Genomic DNA, 23,290 nt, shown 5'->3' with positions numbered 1-23,290 from the left:
TGATAAATCAAGGTGAACATGAACCAATTGATACACAGGTCTTATATTCCCGAAGAACAGCCTAGTAATATCAATCACCTCACAATAATCTTGATCGTATGGTAGCGAAACAAGATATTGTGGAATCACAAATGATGAGACAAAGATGTTTGTGACTACTTTTTATCTTGCCTATCGGAGATTAAATCTCGATCAAATCTTAGAGAAGATAGTACTCAATACGATAGTAAACAGCAAGATTAGAACACGCAAATAAAGAGAAAATAGTTGGTCTGGATTCACAATCCCAATGAAGTCTTCAAGTCGTTAACCTATAGGGTTTTGGAAAAACCTAAGGTTAAAAGAGAATCGACTCTAGTCGCAACTAGTATCACACAAGAGGTGTGGGGATTAGGTTTCCCAGTTGCTAGAGTTCTCCCTTATATAGTCTTCAAATCAGGGTTTGTAATCAATGCTACCTTGGTAACAAAGCATTCAATATTCACCGTTGGATGAAAACCTGATTAGACTCAAGCTAATATCTTTCAACTATTAGATCGAACTTATCTTGTTACATACAAATTAAAAGTGACTTCATTTAGATATGAGTAACCGTACCTAAACGTGTGCACCTTGTTGGCTCAACAATAGTTAACCGAAGTTAGCCATATGAACACTTTCATATCAACCTTATTCATCTTAACCATAACTAGTTCAAATGACTCAAATGAAACTAGTTCTAGAGTTGTTCAATTGTTTGTATTCTCATAGAAGTATACAAGACACAATTGAAGCAAAATCGATTTTGATTCACTCGAATCAATTCATGAACATTATTGCCACGGTTTGCAAAAGATTGCATTCCTTAATATATAAATGTATTAGTTCATGAAAAAACCGAGTTTAGAACATAACCTACTCAAGTATGCAAACGGGTACGCATACCTAATTGGCCGGACTTAGTTTGGGTTCTCCAGTATGCGAACGGGTACGCATACCTCCAAACTCAGTCGAATTTCCTGACATGACTTTACGTCAGTACGCATACGAGTATGCATACTAAGTTCCCGGACTTTCATTAACCAACCAGTACGCATACGGGTATGCATACTATGGTTCCCGGACTTGGAATAACATGCAACAGTTTAGCATACAAGTACGCATACTGTGTTATATCCAATCATGGTTAATTGTTCTAAACTCCCATTTCAATCATTGAAACATTCTTAGAAGACGAGAATAGTTGTCTCACACAAACTATTAGCTTCAAAGCAATTTTCAAGTGATCGAATGATCAATACGAAACATTCTAAGTCTACATCAAATGACAGTCTCACACAAATCATGTCAAATGTTACCAGGCGATTTTCACATGATTATCTTTTGACTTTCATCAAGAATATAAGATGAACTTGGTTAAAGCGAAAGCTTAGCAACACATATTTCGAGAAATATGTAAGCGAGTTCAACTCAGCTCGAAATATCAAATGTGTATAATCAAAGTCTATATAGTTATACGACTTTTGCATCAAATAGGAGATAAAGTAGATAGACTTTTGAGTGATAGATGAGTTCAAGTCCCCACATACCTTTTATTGATGAAGTTCCACAAGATCCCCTTAGTAGTTCTTCGTCTTCAATCAATGAACGTCGTGAAGTCTAATGCTCAACTACACTTACTATCCTAATCCGAGACTTAGCTATAAGTAGACGAGAAATCAAGACTTATAGTTTTGGCAACTAAACTTGACAACAAGCTTGAGATAGCAACGCTTGCGAGTTCGACCGAGTAGTGTTCTAACAATAATGCTCTACATTGTTTTGCTAGAAAGAAACCTATTTTGAATCTTCAAAATCTACTTCTTTTTACAGTCCACCGAGTAAATCGTATGACGACACCTACAATGGATTTTGCTCCCTAAGAAAACCACAACTCTCATAAAAGAGGTTTCCAAGGTTATTCATCTATAAATCTCTAAAAGAATGTCTATGAGAATAAGTCTGGTAGGTCTAAGTCTAGGAGATGGTATTCTCATAATACTTATCCTTTGGAACGGATCTCAAGAGGTCCTAGACTTAATCCTCAGAAAAATCCTTCTGGATATTCTAAAAGGTTTATGTCTAATTCTTCTGGAATAAGATGTAACCGAAGAAAGGTAAGGAATACCAGGCACAAACACTCAGATGGTATTTACAACTCATCTCTCAATATTCATAGTGGATGACTTCCCACTTTGCTACCTAGTTCTAGGTGATTTCATCCTTGTAGCTAACTTGAGAGATGCAAGGATGATATTTGCGGGATGCTCAAGCTCGTTATATGTTACCATATGATCTTGTGTTTGAAATAACGTTGTTTTCTATATTTGTGAATGTTGAGACATATCGTGACTCCTAGTAACTAATGCATCTTGTTGATTTTCATGTGCTCTAGTTTGAAGCGTATCCTCTAAATTATTAAGCTATGAAAAGATTTGAGATAACTGAAAACAAAGTATATCTCCTTATTTTGGATTTCTTCTGATCCATTAACTTTCTTTAACCGGTCCATGAATGACCGTGTCTTCTTCTATTTCTTTAAGAGGTTTTAGGGTTTCCATAACAAGGGTCTCCTTCCCTTGTTCACAAACTTATATATATATATATATATATTGTTTGTTTTCTCCATTCCTTAAAAATAAAATAAAATAAATAATATATGGAGAACTCTTCAAGATCTCATGAGGTAGTAAATCTTGATATGGAAAAAGACATCAAAGGTTGCAGTTCGCTTCAAGAACTTGTCTTGAAAAAGATGATTGCAAGGAAAGAGAACAACTCGTGGATTGTTGAATCAGTCAAGCATTTAATTCTAAGGTCGAATTTGCAAACCTACAACTGCAAATAAATCATCTCATTGATGGTCAAACCAAAATCCTTGAAAATCACAAGGTACTGATATGGAACCAGAAGAAGTTCATCTCTGATTGCATCAAGGCCAGACAACTTGCTCGCATTATTAATCGAAAGGTGAATGTTCTAACTCATGAACATGGAGTTTTTACGGTGAAAAAGATCAAGGATATCGATAATAACTTTTATGATATAGTCATGGAAAGGTATGAAGTTATCAAAGAAGCCTGAATTTCTTATTATGTCTAGGTAACTTCTTATGAGAATTTATTGTTATGTTTGAGAGGGATAACTACGGTTTGGAATATCAAATATTGTGATTACACATAGCTATTGCCAACGACTGTCATCTTGCAATGTTTTAGATTTATTTATTTAAATTCTAAGTTATTTGAAAGATAACTTTGCAGTATTAATCTTTGTTAGTTTTATATATTGCAAAAATATTTTATGGGATATGTGTGTTTACGTCCGTGAACTATGATTATCTCATATATGTCAAAAGTTAAGTCTATTATGTCTTTATGCAAATATTGATAAAAGATAGAATGAATTTTTGAATATTCCGCAGTATTGATCTTTCCCTGATCCACTTCTATGTGAAAGTACTGTATGGCTCCGTAAGTTTTCTTATGTTGAGCATTTTCGACTTCATTAATCTATAAGGTCTCCTTGTGATTAATTTATTCGAGGTTTCTAAATACAAATTCATGTTTCATGTAATTTGTTAATGTCCAAAGAAATCCTTATTTTCTTGCTAAAAGTAAGGTCGCTCTTGTTGTTCTTTCGGAAATGACATTTTATGGGGGAGAGTTCTTAATTGGACTTGTGCTTAATTGCCGAATCTTTGTGGGGAGTGCGGCTGTGGAATATTGTAGGAGTTATCTTGTATCTTTATAAACTCCTTGATGAATACACTAAGTTTCGACTATGTGAAATCATCGAAACAAAGTTGATATGTTCTCTTTTAGTCATGAATTATCTCTTTGATAATTTCATTATGATCCCGCAATTTTCGTACCTTTCCCAATTTATATTGACAAAAAGGGGGAGAATTATTTGGTAGTTCACACTACATACATATGGTTTACGGATCATTTTGTAAAGGGGAGTGGTTTTCATTGTGATATGGAAGTATTGACTAAGAGGGAGTGATACATATCAACGTAGTATTATTGTCAAAGTTGTGATACAATTGAACTTTGATGTTGTGTAATAATACTATGACACTGTATAACAATGATTGAGAACATATGTTTTTCATATGTTTTCTTATTGTTATGGCTACGGATCTTCAACAACAATGATGTTGAGTTGAACACGTTCAGAATCACTGGAGTACTTGGAGTGGCGAATAATTCAAGGAATGTTGAAGAACCAAGGAAATCAAGCATGTTGGATGAGAAGCTACAAAGTTTGTTTATTTTGTAATTCATATGTATTGATAGTTTTGTCACTAAAATTGACAAAGAGGGAGATTGTTAGAGCATTGCTCGGTCGAACTCGCAAGCGTTGCTATCTCAAGCTTGTTTGTCAAGTTTAGTTGATCAAAACTATAAGTCTTGATTTCTAGTCTACTTATAGCTATGTCTACTTGATTTCTAGTGTAGTTGAGCTTTAGACTTCACGACGTTCATCGATTGAAGACGAAGATCTATTGAGGAGAGCTTGGAGGAACTTCATCAACAAAAGGTATGTGGAGACTAAAACTTATCTATCAATCAGAAGTCTATTATATTCTATCTCCTAATGATACTAAGTCTTATGGCTATATAGACTTTTATATTATACACATTTGATATTTCGGGATGAGTTCAACTCGGTTATCTATTTCTCGAAATATATGTTGGAAGCTTTTTGGTTTAGCTACGTTCATCATATTCTTGACAAGTTTAGTTGGAAACAATTTATTCGTTGGAAACTAAATAATAAGTCAAAAGATGATCATTAGAAAATCGCCTTGAAACTTCTTACATGATTTGTGTGAGACAATCATTTGATGTCGACTCAGAAGGTTTCGTATTGATCATTTAATCACTTGAAAATTACTTATAAGCTAATAGTTTGTGTGAGACAGCTATTGTCGTCTTCTAAGGATGTTTCAATGATTGAAAGGGGAGTTTAGAAAAATTAACCGTTGTCTGGATACATCACAGTATGCATACCAGTATGCAAACTGTTGTGGTGTGATTCAGGTCCGGAAACCTTGTTTGCATGAATGTGAACGGTTTTAACTATTAAACTCAGGGAACCAAGTTTTCATACTAGTATGTGAACGGTTCTACCCGAGTTAAGGTCTGGGACAACAGTATGCATATCGGTTAGCAAACTGCTGAACAAGACCAAAGTCCGGAAACTATAGTTTGTGCACCAGTTTGAAAACTTAGTTAGTTAAGTTCTAAAATCGGTTAAGTATGTTTTCATACTCATGAAAAAATACATTTATTAATTAAGGAATACAATCTTTGCAAACCGTGGCTTAATGTTCATGAATTGATTCTCATGAATCAATCCAATTTTGATTCAATTGGTTAATATGTAATTATGTGAAATAGTTAACAATTGAACAACTCTATTTGAAACACAATTAGATTCATTTGATTATCTTTAATGGTTTATTGATCATCATAGTTGATCTAGAAGTGTTAGATGAATGTGCTTAAGAAAAAAGCGTTCATATGGCTAACTTCGGCTAACTATTATTGAGACAACTCAATATACACGTTTAGGTACGGTTACCCATATCTAAATGAAAGTGTATTTCATTTGTGTGTAACAAGCTAAGACCATCTAACGGTGGAGATATATTGCTTTGGTTTTAAGCAGACTTAGCTTGAATCTTAAATTAGGTTTTCATCTAACGATGAATATTGAATGCTTTGTTACTAAGCTATCTTAGCTTTGATTGAAAGCAGATTTGAAAGACTATATAAGGGAGAACTTTAGCAATTGGAAAACCTAATCCCGACACTTTCCCGTGTCCTATTTGCGACCAGAGTCGATTCTCCTTTAACCTAGGTTTTTCCAAAACCATTATAGGTTAACGACTTGAAGACTTCATTTGGGATTCGTGAAGCCAGACCCAACTAATTTCTCTGTAGTTGTGTGATCTGATCTTACTTGTTCTATCATTTTGAGTATTATCTTTTACTCCCTCCGTCCCACTATTCAGTGATCTAGTTCAAGTTTGCACAATTTTTAATGCAAGCAAGGGAAAAGAGTATATTTAAGCATTTTTTTACAATTATACCCTTATGGATAATAACTAGTGAAATTTTGAAATGATCTATCTCTCAAACTACACCACGGATGTTTGCAAACTTCATACCATTGAAAAGCATTTTAAAATACCTACGTAACGAATATAAACATGCCTATCAAATTATGCATATTTCTTATAATCAATTAAAAGGATAATTTTAGAAATATCTCCTTGTTTAGTGATATAGGTCACTTAATAGTGGGACAAAATCTAAAAGTAAATAGGTCACTTAATAGTGGGACGGAGGGAGTATAAGATTAATTCGAGATTTATCTCCGATAGATAAGATGTAAAAATTAATCACAAAGCTCTTCGTCTCATTCTTTGTGATTCCACAATAACTTCTTCTACTACCATATAGTTAAGTTATTGTGAGTTGATTGATATTTCTAGTCTCTTCTTCGGGAGTATAAGACCAGATTATCAATCGGTTCCTGTTCATCTTGATTTATCAAAACAAAGAACAAAAACTTCATAGGTACTTCTGTGGGAGACAAATTTATCTATCATAATAGATTTATCTGTGGGAGACATAATTGTTTATAAGTCTTCGACTTTGGGTCGTAGCAACTCTTAGTTGTGGGTGAGATCAGCTAAGGGAATCAAGTGCGCAGAATCCGGCATGGTTCAAGAGGCGTAAGGAATGCGGTTGTACCTTAATCGGTGTGAGACTTGGTTAGGGATCAACTACATTCCATTCCGAAGTTAACTTGTAGTAGGCTAGTGTCTGTAGCGGCTTAATACAGTATGGTGTTCAAATCTGGAGTCTCGGATTTTTTTTTGCATTTGCAGTTTCCTCGTTAACAAAAATTCTGGTGTCCGTGTTATTTCTATTCCATATTATATTTGTTTATATAATTAAAATATCACATGTTGTGCGTAGTTCAATCAATTGGTAAATCCGACCTTGTTTGTTGGAGTGTAATTGATTGTCACTTGGGCGTTGGTCTTTGGTACCGTCCAAGTTATTTCTCATATCAATCGGGCTCACAGATTTCTACTTGTTCGATTGCAGATTGTATTGAGAAATTGAGATATAACGCTTTGGTATGTTTCTTGATTGAGATCGCTTTATAAGCTGGAGCTCTCAGAATTATATTGGAGTTAGTCCATACGGATTTCCGAACGAATTGTTGGGTGTGGTTGTTATACCCACGCTTTTTCACCTAACATTCATTTTCCTTTTTCATCTCTATGCGTCAGATCTTCCTATTGTTAGACATCCTTATTCCTCTTATTTTCTTCTTGGCGAGCTTCACGATCAAGTAAGAAAAATATGTTCATTCAAACAACAACAGCTTGTTCACCTGCAACAAGAAGGCATAAGATCTGATTTGATAATCTGTTGAATAACTTGAGCATAAAAGAGATATGTTTCACTTAAGCATGAAAACGATCTGATACAGACATCAATTTGAGGGTTTTTTATATTTTGATTTTTGCATGAAATGGATAAATTAACGGGAGAAAGGAAAGAGGAGAAGAAATACTTATTCAATAGAAAGTAGAAACATCAATTTCTTCCTCTCTTTTTTTTGCACAAAAATTACGCCTCCTCACATCTGTTTTAACTTCAACATCCCTTAAATTTCGAGCATCTTGTCTCTTGTTTGTATTGTGAATTTTTACTACCCGCATCTTGCGAGGAAATCAATGTTGTTGTATAATTTATTATACAGAAGAAGTAGTTGTATTAGTTTGAACTAAATTTATTATGGAGATGGGATTAATTGAGGTTATTTAGTTTTCATCAACATGTTAGTTTATGTTGTTGCAAAATTCATTTTGTGCACATATTGATGGTTGAATTACGGTGTTCCTGTAAGTTTTAGATATCATAAAAAATAAGTTTTCAGAGATTTGCATAGTTTTTGCCAGTTAACTAAAACCGGCCAGTTTTTAACCGAACCGAGTAAGACAAATGGTTTCATTGGTTTTCAAAACTGGAAAACCGAGTACTACGGTTTCGGTTGTTTTTTAGACAATAATCATACTGAACCGAACCATGTGCTTCCCTATCAGTCAGTGCATTGGCATCAATATTGCTAGTAGTAACTCTTGCATGCACTCTAGTTGACCATGATAAGCACAAAATGAGCAGTTGTTGAGCCAAAAACTTTCCCCAAACATAAAACTCATAAAGTACATGTCCAGAAACATGGAGTTGCACATCCAAAAAACTGATGCATGCTGATATCTAGGAGAAGGTGAAACACCTGAATCAATTTTTGACTCCCAATGACCATCCTTTGCAAGCAGACAAGTAGTGTTTATTCTTTCTGAAATGACGAGGGTACCAAGTACACTACAATCTTTTCGATATCAACCTATCTATAAGTATGATACCTTGCGTGGTCTAATACAGACAGAAACTGTCAAAAAGATAGCAAACCCCAAGGTATACACTTGGTATATAGTACAAGTCTGAAACCGAACTTTAAACTATAACGATCAACCCAAATGTTTGGATTAATGTACAAGTGCAATTACTTTAATTATAACTTAAACAATTATAATGCGGAAAGAAGCAAACAATAAGATTTTGTTAACAAGGAAACCACAAATGCAGAAAAACCCGGGACCTAGTCCAATTTTGAATACTCTCATAATTAATCTTCTATATAAAGAACACTACCAACTTCATATAGTTGAGACCAAGTAATCTACCCCTAGTTACGTAGTTTCCTCAGGATCCACGCGCCTACAACCAATTTTTCCAATGCACGTGAATCATAAGACATAATCCATTATCTTAAGTTGGTTCAGACGCTTGAAGACTTCAAGCATTCAAATCCTTTGGATTATCTTCCAAACAGTAAAAGACTAATCTGTTTGGTAACTGCTCTAATATATCTCCACTTATTATTGACCATCAATCCTACCATTACAGACTTTACTACCATTTTATATATTTATGAAGAAAATTACACATCAAGAGGCCAATTTACTGTTTGGAGCCAAACAAAATAGATTTGCAACACTACACAAAGCAGTGCTCTTGAATAGACCCAACCAGGTTTTTTTAAAGACATGCATTCTAGAAGACAAAAAAATATCAGATGGCCACATAACAAGTTTTTTTCCAAACAAAACATATTTGCATCACTTCACATAGCACTGATGGGATTTTGAAAAAATCCCGCCAAGTTTTTCCTGAAACATGTAAAACTAAGTAACAAGAGCTAAAGTAATCATAGTAACAAGGTCTGACGCAACAATGGTCTACTGTTTTAAAGTGTCTGAAACGGTCTGAATCAGCAATAGAGTTTTGGTAGTACTTGTTGCAGTTGATGATGTTGTTTGTGGTCTTGTTCTTGATCTTGGTTTTGCATATGTGGCTGATATCGAACTTGTAATTACAATAGTTTTTGTTCTTGTGAAAAGAACTAAAACCCTTAATTGCATATACATCAACTTTGAAGTAGCAAACACTAGAAGATTTAAAACTTTGAACCCCAAAAAAGATACTGAAATAAACACAAGAGCAAGATAAATCAAACCTTAGAAGAAGAAATCAGAAAAAGAAGAAAAGAAAATAAAAATAGAAAATGATAAAATCTGATTATGTATACCAGTAAATGAGAACAATTCAAAGTAAAAATAGACTTGATCAAAATAAAAGGAGGAGGAGAATATTTGGGTAGTGGTTACCGGCTCAGACCAGATCCCATAGAACAAATCTGAGCCGGCGATAGTGTAAGCTTTTATGGACTCTCTTACCGCTAAATTTTCCTTAAATGATATTGTTAGAGCACTGCTCGGTCGAACTCGCAAGCGTTACTATCTCAAGATTGTTTGTCAAGTTTAGTTGCCAAAACTATAAGTCTTAATTTCTAGTCTACTTATAGCTATGTCTCGGATTAGGATAGAATGTGTAATTGAGCTTTAGACTTCACGATGTTCATCGATTGAATACGAAGAACTACTAAGGGGAGCTTGTGGAACTTAATCAATAAAAGGTATGTGGAGACTTGAACTCATTTATCACTCAGAAGTCTATTTCTATTCTATCTCCTATTGAGACAAAAGTCGTATAGCTATATAGACTTTATATTATACACGTTTGATATTTCGAGCTGAGTTTAACTCACTTACATATTTCTCGAAATATGTGTTGGTAAGCTTTCGATTTAACCAAGTTCATCTTTATTCTTAACGAAATTCAAAACATGATCATGTGAAAATCGCCTGGTAACATCTTACATGATTTGTGTGAGACAGTTATTTGATTTAGACTCGGAATGTTTCGTATTGATCTATTGATCACTTGAAAATTGCTTTGAAGCTAATAGTTTGTGTGAGACAGCTATTCCCGTCTTCAAAGAATGTTTCAATAATTAACATGGAGTTTAGAAAAATTAACCATTTATTGGATATAATACAGTACGCGTACTTGTATGTTAACTGTTGCAAGTTATTCCAAGTCCGGAAACCATAGTATGCGTACCCGTATGCGTACTGGTTTGATAGTTGAAGTCCGGGAACTTAGTATGCATACCTGTATGCGTACCAGCTTAAAAATTCAAGTCCGGGAATTCAACTGAGTTTGGTCATGTACGACAGTATGCGTACCCATTCGCGTACTGGCGAACCCAGACCAAGTCCGGCTACTTAGGTATGCGTACCCGTTTGCATACTTGAGTGGGTTAAGTTCTAAAATCGGTTTGTTCATGAACAAATACATTTATATAATAAGGAATGCAATATTTTGCAAACCGTGGCTATAATGTTCACGAATTGATTCAAGTGAATCAATTTATTTTATTTTTTATTTATTTTTTTTCCGAAGAAAAGGTTATATTAAAAAGAAAGAAGAAAACCAAGTATCAATCCAAGGTTAATACAACGAAAACTACATTAGAGTATTCCAATTACTCCAAATTAAGCTAGGGTCAACATACTTAAAAGTGTCGTTGTCACAAGACCGTAGGACTACCAATTTCTTGACCAAATCAATATTCTCTTGCACACTCTTGTGACGACCTCCAAAAACCCTTCCATTCCGCTCCTTCCACAAAATCCAACAAATCGCATAATGTAAGATTTCCCAAACAGATTTATCTATACAATAGACTTTCATGTGTGATACATATTTGTTTGGGTCGTAGCAACTCTTAGTTGTGGGTGAGATCAGCTAAGGGAATCAAGTGCGCATAATCTGGCGTTGTTCAAGAGGCGTAAGGAACACGATTGTACCTTAATCAGTGTGAGATTGGTTAGGGCCCAACTACATTCCAGACCGAAGTTAACTTGTAGTAGGCTAGAGTCTGTAGCGGCTTAATACAGTGTGGTGTTCAAATTTGGACTAGGTCCCCGGGGTTTTCTGCATTTGCGGTTTCTTCGTTAACAAAATTTCTGGTGTCTGTGTTATTTCTTTTCCGCATTATATTTTTATATAATTGAAATATCACAGATTGTGCGTAGTTCAATCAATTGGTGAATCCAACCTTTGGTTGTTGATTGAAATTGATTGACGCTTGGATATTGGTCTTTGGTACCATCCAAGTTAATTGATCATATTAATACGGCTCAGAGATTTCTATCTGTTCGATTGCAGATTGATTTGAGAAATTGAGATATAACTCTTGGATGTATTTTCTTTGATTAAGTCTGACTGTCTAGTTGATTCTCTTGGAAATTTATTGGATTTAGTCCACACAGATTTCCTAAACGAAATATTGGGTGTGGTTGTTAGACCCCCGCTTTTTCAAATATATACAATTCTTAGGGGCTGTTTGGTAACCATTATTATAATGGATTATCAGCCGATAATCCATTATACAGCTCATAATGGATTATGTATGTGTTTGGTAACCATTATAATAATTGATTATTTTAATCATAATTGAAAAAATCCATTATTTTTAGAAACGGAAAAAAATTGTTTTTAAAAATTATTACAATCAATTATTTTTTTTAGAACGCGCGATTGGGGGATATCAAAACTAATTGGGGGATAGAGGAAAAGGACAAAAACTGGATCCAAATATCAAATCAGGGTCACCCCTTATCTAATTATTTTTTTAATTCATAATCTACCCCTTACGAATCAGGTTTAGTGTAATTATACTTAGGAAAATCATAAGATTATTTGATAAATGATTAGTGTATTATTTAGTTTTGGGTGAGGTGAGAGTTGAAGGAGGGAAAAAAAATTTGAGAGGGAAGTTTTTTTAGTGAAAATGGTGGATGATAGTGAAAAGAGAATTGTTGCTGAATCTTTAGCTCAACTATAAAAAAAAGTTTTTTTCTTTGAATTCTCCATTTTTTTCCTCTGAAAAAGCTCGGTGCCGGCATAGAAGAAGTATGAATACTATGCCGGCATATGTTGGAAATTTTTATAAATGTTTGCCTCTACGCAGAGTTTTCGTCAGGTCGTGGGGATATAGGGGGAACGCCCCCTAGCAGAGTGCGAGACAACGTCTCGTAGAAAAAAAAATCTGCGAGAAAATTGAATTTCAGTCCGTTTTGAATTTTTTTCTGGTTTTCAGTCCACTGCCGGCACAGTCAGTTAATTCTCGAGCATGCCGGTACAGCTACCGGCATGCTATGTTGCTTGAATTTCTTTGCTGGCACATGATGTAAAGTATCCAGAAACTTGAAAAAAAATTTCACTTGAGTACCGACATTGATAGATTTCTATCGAGCATGCCGACACTTAGTTACGACATTGAATGTTAGTTACCAAGCATGCCGGCACCATTTTACGGCATGGTCTTCATCACTTCCGGCGATGTAAAAAAATTATTTCTAACATGGTCTTCATCACTACCGGCATGGTCTTCATCACTTCCGGCATAGTCTTCATCACTACCGTCATGGTCTTCATCACTTCCGACATGGTCTTCATCACTTCCGACATGGTCTTCATCACTTCCGAATGTAAAAAAAGATGTCAAATTGAGGAGCCGGCAGAGAAGGAGAAGACAATTTGAAAGGGAGTGGGGAAAATTTAGAATCTGAAAGGGAGTGGGGAATATTTAGGTTTCAAATCCCTAACCCTAAAAGAGATTAATAAGAGGTGAAGATGGAAATGGGGATATGATTTTGTTTTTTGATTTTAAGTTTTTTGATTTTTATTTTGAAGGAAGGGTATTTTAGTATTTTTGCCCCCAAAACACCCCTTAGCAAATACTATTGGTTGGGGGAAGTAATTCATATCCCCAATTGTGGGTTCTTTTTTTAACTATGATTAGTACAAAGCTTTAGTTGGTAACCGAGCAACAAGCTGCGGACCAACTCCTTTTTTTTAATAAAATTGAGTTGAATTTTTTATTCTTATTTTCTTTAAACCATCAAGAATGAGCTAAAAAGATAATAGGGGACTTAGAAAAAAAAAATCGTAGATCATTGATTTTTCCTCTCGTTTTTGAGATCATTTTCATAGATAATCAATTATTTGAGAAAGGTGTTCGTGAAAATTTATTACAAAATGACTATACCAAAATCATTTATCTATTTATGAAGATGGTAGAAGTCGTTGGATTTTAAGAGTTCAACGAAATACAGAATAAAAGTAAGTTTATGATCACATCAAGCTGGTTTTCCCGAGAGGTTAAGGGGGCAGACTTAAGATCTGCTGCACATAAGTGCGCATGGGTTCGAACCCCATGCCAGCATTTATTCTTTATTTTTTAACAATTTCACCTTTTTTTGGGCTCATCTTTTTTAACATTTTCACCTTTTCTTAGCACAATTTAGAACTACTACATTTTCACCTTTTTTAGCCCAATTTAGAACTACCACTAGTCCTTTAGAGCAACTGCAGTGGTGCGATCAAAACCAAAGATCAAAGATCAAAAAAAAGATCAAATTTTGGGTTTAGTCCGTGTTGTCACGTAACGGTGGCGATTAAAATTTGGTCGCGCGTAATTTAAAAATCCGCCCCAAAAAAATTTCATCGGGCGTATCTCAAATGTCCGCCCAATCAATCACCAGGCGTACTTTAAGTTTACGCCTGTCAACAGGCGTACTTTAAGTTTACGCCTCATTTTTTTTTAATTTGAATTTTCATCGGGCGTAATTTAAATCTCCGCCCGTTAACAAGCGTACTTTAAATTTACGCCCAGCAACAAGCGTACTTTAAATTTACGCCCGACTATATTAGGATTTGGTATTTGGTCGCGATCAAATATGGTCTGGAATTTGATCTTTGGCTGGGATTTGATCTTTACTCCGTCTCACTGCGTCACGATCTCATCCCAAATTTTTGGTTATACTCGCCCACTGTGGATGCTCTTAGTATCCTTCTAACCAGACTTGTCTCTCAAACTCAAAGATGGCTGAACACCTAGATTTTGGAAGAAATGATAAAACAATCCTTGCCATTTTCAGTTTGTTAATGTTTGCATTGAATCGGTTTTAGTGAACTTCGATTTATCCCCTTGGGTTCTTAAGCAGCAGAAGACTTGGGTTATATTAGTAAAATTTGTGTATGAGAGTATCTAACTAAAACATATTGTTTTTGTATGTTGGACTGATGCTAAATTCATGGGGTTGAATTTCCTTCTGTGCCAAAAACGGAGAAAGATTGCCAAAAAAGTTCGGCACCATGCTGCAAAGTAGTTGCTATATTCGTCCCCCGGCCAAAAAAACTCTGCCTCCGTCACTCAGAGTGTCCGACCAAAACACAATGTTCAAATTGAGTTCAACACATACTAATTCGTAAATGCCCAGTCAAGAGATGGTACCGGTAACACATTGTCTCTTGGATGTGATGGTTGCCACCGGAAGGCAGAAGGTGAAGTAAAATGAATAGTACTTCAGCACTCCCTCGGAAAAAGAAAATCAGCAAATTGAATGACCAAAATGCTTGCAAATCGTGAACACTGTACATGACCCGTTGGGTTATACCTTGTAGTCAAAGATTCTTTGACGGTTGATATTGATATATACCCTTCTGTTCTGTCGCGACAACTTCTCTGCATCCTCTCGAAATATTAATTCGATATCAGTGGTGCCTGTTGTTTCTTCGTTGGTTAGATGGGTTTTACCCGAATCTTTGCAGGTGAAAATCTGCAAGGAAACCACCAAAATTTACGGGAAACCTTTTTCTTCTATGGGGAAACGGCGAGGGAGATCAATTGTTCCCGTGAGTCTTGCATCCAGCAAAGTAATACTGTCAGCTACTTGTCAATGGAAATGATGGTTCGGAGAATTCAAAAAGTAAATTATAGAAGAACAATTTCAAGGTTTCAATCATTCTGTCATTTACTCATACAAAACTATAGAGATTAGATCTATGAGTGCGAAGAATAATGGACAGTAGAAGGCATGGTTGGTGAAGCTGGTGGGGCGTGAAGCTGAAAAGAAAGACAAGATAAGGAAAGGGATGGAGTGATTGTAAGCAAATAAGGGAACATACAAACTATACTACATCCCCCACCATCACTTATCAAGAATACATAACCCAACATTACTACTAGTAATAAGAGCTTTTTCAACTTTGGATGTGAATATTTCATATGTGACATCACTTCTAACACATTCTGTTGGAAACAAAGCACTATAATCAAATTACACAAAGAAACCTCTGAGTCGCGTACTAGGTCGCTATCTTTAAGGTGTTTCGCGACTCTGCCTCTTGATTGTGCTAGCAGTCAGTTTTTTTGTCGAAACCCTATGGGATAAAACAGCTTATCTCTTTCGATTTCTCTGCACTGAGAAATCGAATCAATAATAACTCTTTCAACAACACTTGCTCAGAAAAACTTGACGAAATAAAAATAACGTTCTATTCTTTTCTTCCAGAAACCAGTTTTTTTTTTTATAATCAAAAAGAATCAATGGAATTAATGGAAAATTAATTTTCGATTAAATGCCAATTAAATTTCTTTGTAACAGCAAAAAAACGGCCGTATTAAAATTTCAACATTAACTGTAATTAATCATGATATAATTATCTTAATACGTTTTGAAAATTTAAGTTAAAAACAGCAAAAAAATTGTTTCTGGATCAGCAGACCTCCCAAGACCCCCAAGGCCCCGCTCCCGGACTAATGTAATATAATATATAGTATAAATAGTATATACCCTAGTGAAATTGTGTGGGGTGGGAATTGAACCCATGCCTATAGTGTGGGAGCTCAAAACAATGCCACCATACTATCTCTCTAACTTTGGCATATTATTACAAAACTATGTTTTTAAATATATACCCCAACAATCCCCCACTTATATTTTAAAACATTGAGCAAGTGCTATACAGTTGTGCATAAGCAAAGGTGCCTTTCGACTTGAACCTCTACATAGTGTTGAACTTTCTAAGTATCAGGTAACTAGAGTGACTCTCGTCTTGAACTCTAACTAATAATAGATTATACAACACACACAACTATATCTTAGAGTAAAGTTCTTAATTTTGCACATTAGGGCCATGTGCTTATCCCTTTCTTAACGAACGATCTAGAGAAATGCCCAAGTTCTCATAGAAGGCGGCCACACCTTCACATTCGTATAGGTGAGTCTATCAAGGATACTCCTGTATATCCCACTCTTAACTTAAGAGCTATAGACATCATTAAGAGTTTAAACACTCAACCTGTTTCCCACTTCAGGATATCATGCTATGGGAATGCATGACTCTATCATATTATTTGTAACTTCGTCTAGTCCCTTTGAACCTATTTCTAGGTTGGGTATCCATTACAAATGACTCAACTTCTCACGGGCAAAAGTCCCATACTTTTAGAGATATTCCATACCTTTTCTCTTGCTAATCCTTTCGTCAAAGTATCAGCTATATTTCCTTCAGACCTTACATGATCTACTCTAACAACACCAGTTGTGAGAAATTCTCTAACTGTGTCGTGCTTTCGACGTATCTGTCGATTCTTACTGTTATTATAACAGTTCTCTACTACTCCGATAGCCGCGGTACTATCGCAGTGGATCAAAGTGGCTGGTATCGGTTTTTCCCATACTGGAATGTCTGATAACAGACTCTTCAGCCATCCTGCTTCTTCACTAGCTGCTGCTAGTGCCATCAATTCAGCCTCCATCGTAGATTGGGCTATAATTGTCTGTTTCTTTGATCTCCAAGATACAGCGCCCCCAGCAATAGTAAAAACATATCCACTGGTGGCCTTGGAATCATCTGAAAGAGTATTCCAATTAGCATCGCTAAATCCTTCAAGGACTGCGGGATGCCTCTTATAGTGTAATCCTAGGTTTGTGGTTCTTTTCAGATACCGCATAACCCTCTCAATAGCATCCCAGTGTTCCAAACTAGGATTACTGGTAAACCTGCACAGAACTCCCACTGCATATGCAATGTCTGGTCTTGTACAATCAGTTGCATAACGCAGACTTCCAATTATACTAGCATATTCAGATTGTCTAACACTTTCTCCAGTGTTCTTAAACAATTTCACATTAGGATCAAACGGAGTACAAGCAGGCTTACAATCAAAATATTCATACTTTCTCAGAATTTTTTCAATGTAGTGAGATTGATCCAAACAAATACCACTACTAGTTCTAGTTATTTTGATTCCCAAGATTACACTAGCTTCACCCAAATCTTTCATGTCAAAATTCGAACTAAGCATACCTTTAGTTTCATTGACAACAGATAAATTGGAACCAAATATCAGCAAATCATCCACATACAAGCAAACAATCACACACACATCATTCTCAAATTTATAATAGATGCATTTGTCACCCTCGTTTATTCTGAAGTTATGTGAAATCATTAAATTATCAAATTTCTCATGCCACTGTTTAGGAGCTTGTTTTAAACCATAAAGGGATTTTTCTAGCTTACATACTTTCTGTTCTTGTCCAGGAATTACAAAACCTTCATGTTGTTCCATATAAATTTCCTCTTCTAGTTCACCATTCAAAAAGGCAGTTTTAACATCCATTTGGTGAATAACAAGATTATGAGCAGCGGCAACAGCAATCAAAACACGTATAGATGTTAATCTAGTAACATGAGAATAAGTATCAAAGAAGTCTTCGTTCTCTCGTTGCCTAAATCCTTTAGCAACCAGTCTGGCTTTGTGCTTCTCTATTGTTCCATCAGGCTTTAGTTTCCTTTTCAAAACCCATTTACAACCTATAGGCTTACAACCAGGAGGTAAATCTACTATACGCCAAGTTCCATTAGACATATGAGAATCCCATTCATTATCTACAGCTTCTTGCCAGAAACTAGACTCTGCAGAACTGAACGCCTCTTGTAAATTAGAAGGTTCTTCCTCTACGGCATAAAATTCAAAATCAGGATCTCTTGTGTCAGTCCTAGCTCTTTTACTTCTTCTAGGTTCAACTTCAGTGATCCTAGTTTCTGCACTTCTAGGTTCTTCTAATCTATGTTCAGAATCAGCACTAGGTAAAACACTAGATAAAGAACCCCCACTATTACCCCCACTATTTCTAGATTTAAAAGGAAATCTCTCTTCAAAGAAATCAACATCAATAGATTCAATAATAACCTTATTATTAATATCAAAGAACCTATAAGCTTTACTGTTTTGAGCATAACCAATAAAAACACATTCATAAGCTCTACTTTCTAACTTATGTCTTTTAGGATCAGGTTTTCTAACAAAAGCTAAGCAACCCCAAACTCTAAAATAAGAGACATTAGGTTTTCTATTTCTCCAAATTTCATAAGGAGATATCATGGTTTTATTATTAGGAATGCGGTTCAAAACATGGCAAACAGTCAGCAAACATTCACCCCACCAATGAGAAGCAGCACCAGAGCTAAGCAAACAAGCAACAGTCAATTCAGTAAGAGTACGATTCTTTCTTTCAGCTTTCCCATTCATTTGAGGATTATATGGTGAAGTTCTTTCATGTATAATGCCATTAGTTTGATAAATTTCAGTAAAAGGAGAAGAATCATATTCAGTGCCTCTATCACTACGAAATCTCTTAATTTTCCTACCAAATTGATTTTCAATTTCAGCAATAATAAAATCTTAAACTTTTCAATAGCTTCGTTCTTATGGCTCAACAAATAAACATAAGTATAATTAGAACAATCATCAATGAACGTCATGATATACCTCTTGCCATTTCTAGTTAGGATACCTTCATATTCACACAAATCAGAATGTATTAAGTCTAGTGGTTTCGATTCTCTTACAACAGATTTATGTGAAGTCTTGGTTATTTTTGCTTGACTACAGTATTCACATTTTTCAAAATCATTTTCAGAAAATTCAGGGAGGACACCTAACTTACTCATGTTATTTACTAACTTTTTACCCACATGACAAAGCCTTCCATGCCAAACATTAAAATTGCAAACCATATAAGCAGAAGAATCAATTTTATTCATAGCATCAACATTAAGCTTAAACATTCCATCAGTACCATAACCCTTTCCTACAAAATTCTTATTCTTAGTTATAGTGTAAATATCCGACCCAATAGTTTGATACAACCCAGCCTTGTTGAGAAGATAGCCGGAAACAAGGTTCTTTCTCATTTCTGGAGTGTGAAAGACATCTTTCAGCATGAGTGTCTTCCCAGAAGTAAACTTCAACTCTACCGTACCAGAACCTTTCACCATAGTGCTGTGGGAGTCTCCCAATAACACTTTCTTGTCCTTGGTTTCAGCATAAGTCTTAAACATGGACCTATCAAAACAACAATGACGCGAAGCACCACTGTCTATCCACCACCCATCAGATCCACCAACCATGTAGAACTCTGGATCAGAGACCATGGCAATTATAACGTCACCCACAACATTAGCTTGTGCGTTATTCTTTTCCTTGTTAAATCTGCAATTCCTAGCCATGTGGTTTGGTTTATTACAGATATAACAAAGAAATTCAGAATTGGAATTTTGTCCATTTTTCGATGGGTGTTGGTTCTTGTTTTGATTAGGCCTTCCTCCTTTCTTCTGGTTCGGGTTAGGTTTCATATCCCTTTTCTTAGGTTTTAAATTCGGATGAGTCTTATTGTTAGAAACAATGAGAATCTCTTCCTTCTTATCTTGTTTCCGAGCTTCTTCCTCAACCCTGAGCTTAACAATCAAACTTTCAAGAGAAAATTCTTTAGTCTTGTGACGCAAAGTATTACGAAAATCTTTCCAGCTAGGTGGTAACTTGTCAATCATTACAGAAACTTGAAATTGTTCATCAGTTTTCATACCTTCGGCCACAATTTCGTGGTAAATTTTTTGAATTTCATGAGCCTGTGCAACAACTGATCTATCATCCACCATTTGGTATCTCACATACCGGCTCACAGCATATTTCTTTGAACCCGCTTCCTCGGTGTCATATTTTTTCTGTAATGCATCCCATACATCTTTAGCAGTTTCAAAAGTTGAATAATACTCATATAAATCGTCAGATAATGCATTAAGAATGTAGTTTTTGCAATCAAAGTCATTATCGATCCATTTGTCGATGGCCTTTTGTTTTTCCTCGGGAGTTTGAGAAACAACTTCTTCAACACCACCGGTAGGAGGTGGATCTGTAGCAGCACCACCGCCAGCAGCAACAGCAGCAGCAACAGCAGCAGTCTTATCAGCAGCAGGTTCCAGGGTTCCAGGATGAACACTCGACACAATCATATGCAGCTTCATCAGTTTGAGATAAAAGAACATCTTCAGCTTCCATCTTCTGAAATGCAACCCTTCAAATTTGAAAGGCTTGTTGGTATCATCAACGCGCTTCTTTTCATTCTCCATAGCAGAAACGTACAACTTAAAATTGTTGGAAACAAAGCACTATAATCAAATTACACAAAGAAACCGCTGAGTCGCGTACTAGGTCGCTATCTTTAAGGTGTTTCGCGACTCTGCCTCTTGATTGTGCTAGCAGTCAGTTTTTTGTCGAAACCCTATGGGATAAAACAGCTTATCTCTTTCGATTTCTCTGCACTGAGAAATCGAATCAATAATAACTCTTTCAACAACCCTTGCTCAGAAAAACTTGACGAGATAAAAATAACGTTCTATATCTTTTTTCCCAGAAACCAGTTTTTTTTTTTTTTTATAATCAAAAAGAATCAATGGAATTAATGGAAAATTAATTTTCGATTAAATGCCAATTAAATTTCTTTGTAACAGCAAAAAAACGGCCGTATTAAAATTTCAACATTAACTGTAATTAATCATGATATAATTATCTTAATACGTTTTGAAAATTTAAGTTAAAAACAGCAAAAAAATTGTTTCTGGATCAGCAGACCTCCCAAGACCCCCAAGGCCCCGCTCCCGGACTAATGTAATATAATATATAGTATAAATAGCATATATACCCTAGTGAAATTGTGTGGGGTGGGAATTGAACCCATGCCTATAGTGTGGGAGCTCAAAACAATGCCACCATACTATCTCTCTAATTTTGGCATATTATTACAAAACTATGTTTTTAAATATATACCCCAACAATCCCCCACTTATATTTTAAAACATTGAGCAAGTGCTATACAGTTGTGCATAAGCAAAGGTGCCTTTCGACTTGAACCTCTACATAGTGTTGAACTTTCTAAGTATCAGGTAACTAGAGTGACTCTCGTCTTGAACTCTAACTAATAATAGATTATACAACACACACAACTATATCTTAGAGTAAAGTTCTTAATTTTGCACATTAGGGCCATGTGCTTATCCCTTTCTTAACGAACGATCTAGAGAAATGCCCAAGTTCTCATAGAAGGCGGCCACACCTTCACATTCATATAGGTGAGTCTATCAAGGATACTCCTGTATATCCCACTCTTAACTTAAGAGCTATAGACATCATTAAGAGTTTAAACACTCAACCTGTTTCCCACTTCAGGATATCATGCTATGGGAATGCATGACTCTATCATATTATTTGTAACTTCGTCTAGTCCCTTTGAACCTATTTCTAGGTTGGGTATCCATTACAAATGACTCAACTTCTCACGGGCAAAAGTCCCATACTTTTAGAGATATTCCATACCTTTTCTCTTGCTAATCCTTTCGTCAAAGTATCAGCTATATTTCCTTCAGACCTTACATGATCTACTCTAACAACACCAGTTGTGAGAAATTCTCTAACTGTGTCGTGCTTTCGACGTATCTGTCGATTCTTACTGTTATTATAACAGTTCTCTACTACTCCGATAGCCGCGGTACTATCGCAGTGGATCAAAGTGGCTGGTATCGGTTTTTCCCATACTGGAATGTCTGATAACAGACTCTTCAGCCATCCTGCTTCTTCACTAGCTGCTGCTAGTGCCATCAATTCAGCCTCCATCGTAGATTGGGCTATAATTGTCTGTTTCTTTGATCTCCAAGATACAGCGCCCCCAGCAATAGTAAAAACATATCCACTGGTGGCCTTGGAATCATCTGAAAGAGTATTCCAATTAGCATCGCTAAATCCTTCAAGGACTGCGGGATGCCTCTTATAGTGTAATCCTAGGTTTGTGGTTCTTTTCAGATACCGCATAACCCTCTCAATAGCATCCCAGTGTTCCAAACTAGGATTACTGGTAAACCTGCACAGAACTCCCACTGCATATGCAATGTCTGGTCTTGTACAATCAGTTGCATAACGCAGACTTCCAATTATACTAGCATATTCAGATTGTCTAACACTTTCTCCAGTGTTCTTAAACAATTTCACATTAGGATCAAACGGAGTACAAGCAGGCTTACAATCAAAATATTCATACTTTCTCAGAATTTTTTCAATGTAGTGAGATTGATCCAAACAAATACCACTACTAGTTCTAGTTATTTTGATTCCCAAGATTACACTAGCTTCACCCAAATCTTTCATGTCAAAATTCGAACTAAGCATACCTTTAGTTTCATTGACAACAGATAAATTGGAACCAAATATCAGCAAATCATCCACATACAAGCAAACAATCACACACACATCATTCTCAAATTTATAATAGATGCATTTGTCACCCTCGTTTATTCTGAAGTTATGTGAAATCATTAAATTATCAAATTTCTCATGCCACTGTTTAGGAGCTTGTTTTAAACCATAAAGGGATTTTTCTAGCTTACATACTTTCTGTTCTTGTCCAGGAATTACAAAACCTTCAGGTTGTTCCATATAAATTTCCTCTTCTAGTTCACCATTCAAAAAGGCAGTTTTAACATCCATTTGGTGAATAACAAGATTATGAGCAGCGGCAACAGCAATCAAAACACGTATAGATGTTAATCTAGTAACAGGAGAATAAGTATCAAAGAAG

This window comes from Papaver somniferum, chromosome 9, assembly GCF_003573695.1.
Source record: "Papaver somniferum cultivar HN1 chromosome 9, ASM357369v1, whole genome shotgun sequence".
Classification (NCBI taxonomy): Eukaryota; Viridiplantae; Streptophyta; class Magnoliopsida; order Ranunculales; family Papaveraceae; genus Papaver; species Papaver somniferum.
Note: the sequence above shows the minus strand (reverse complement) of the source record.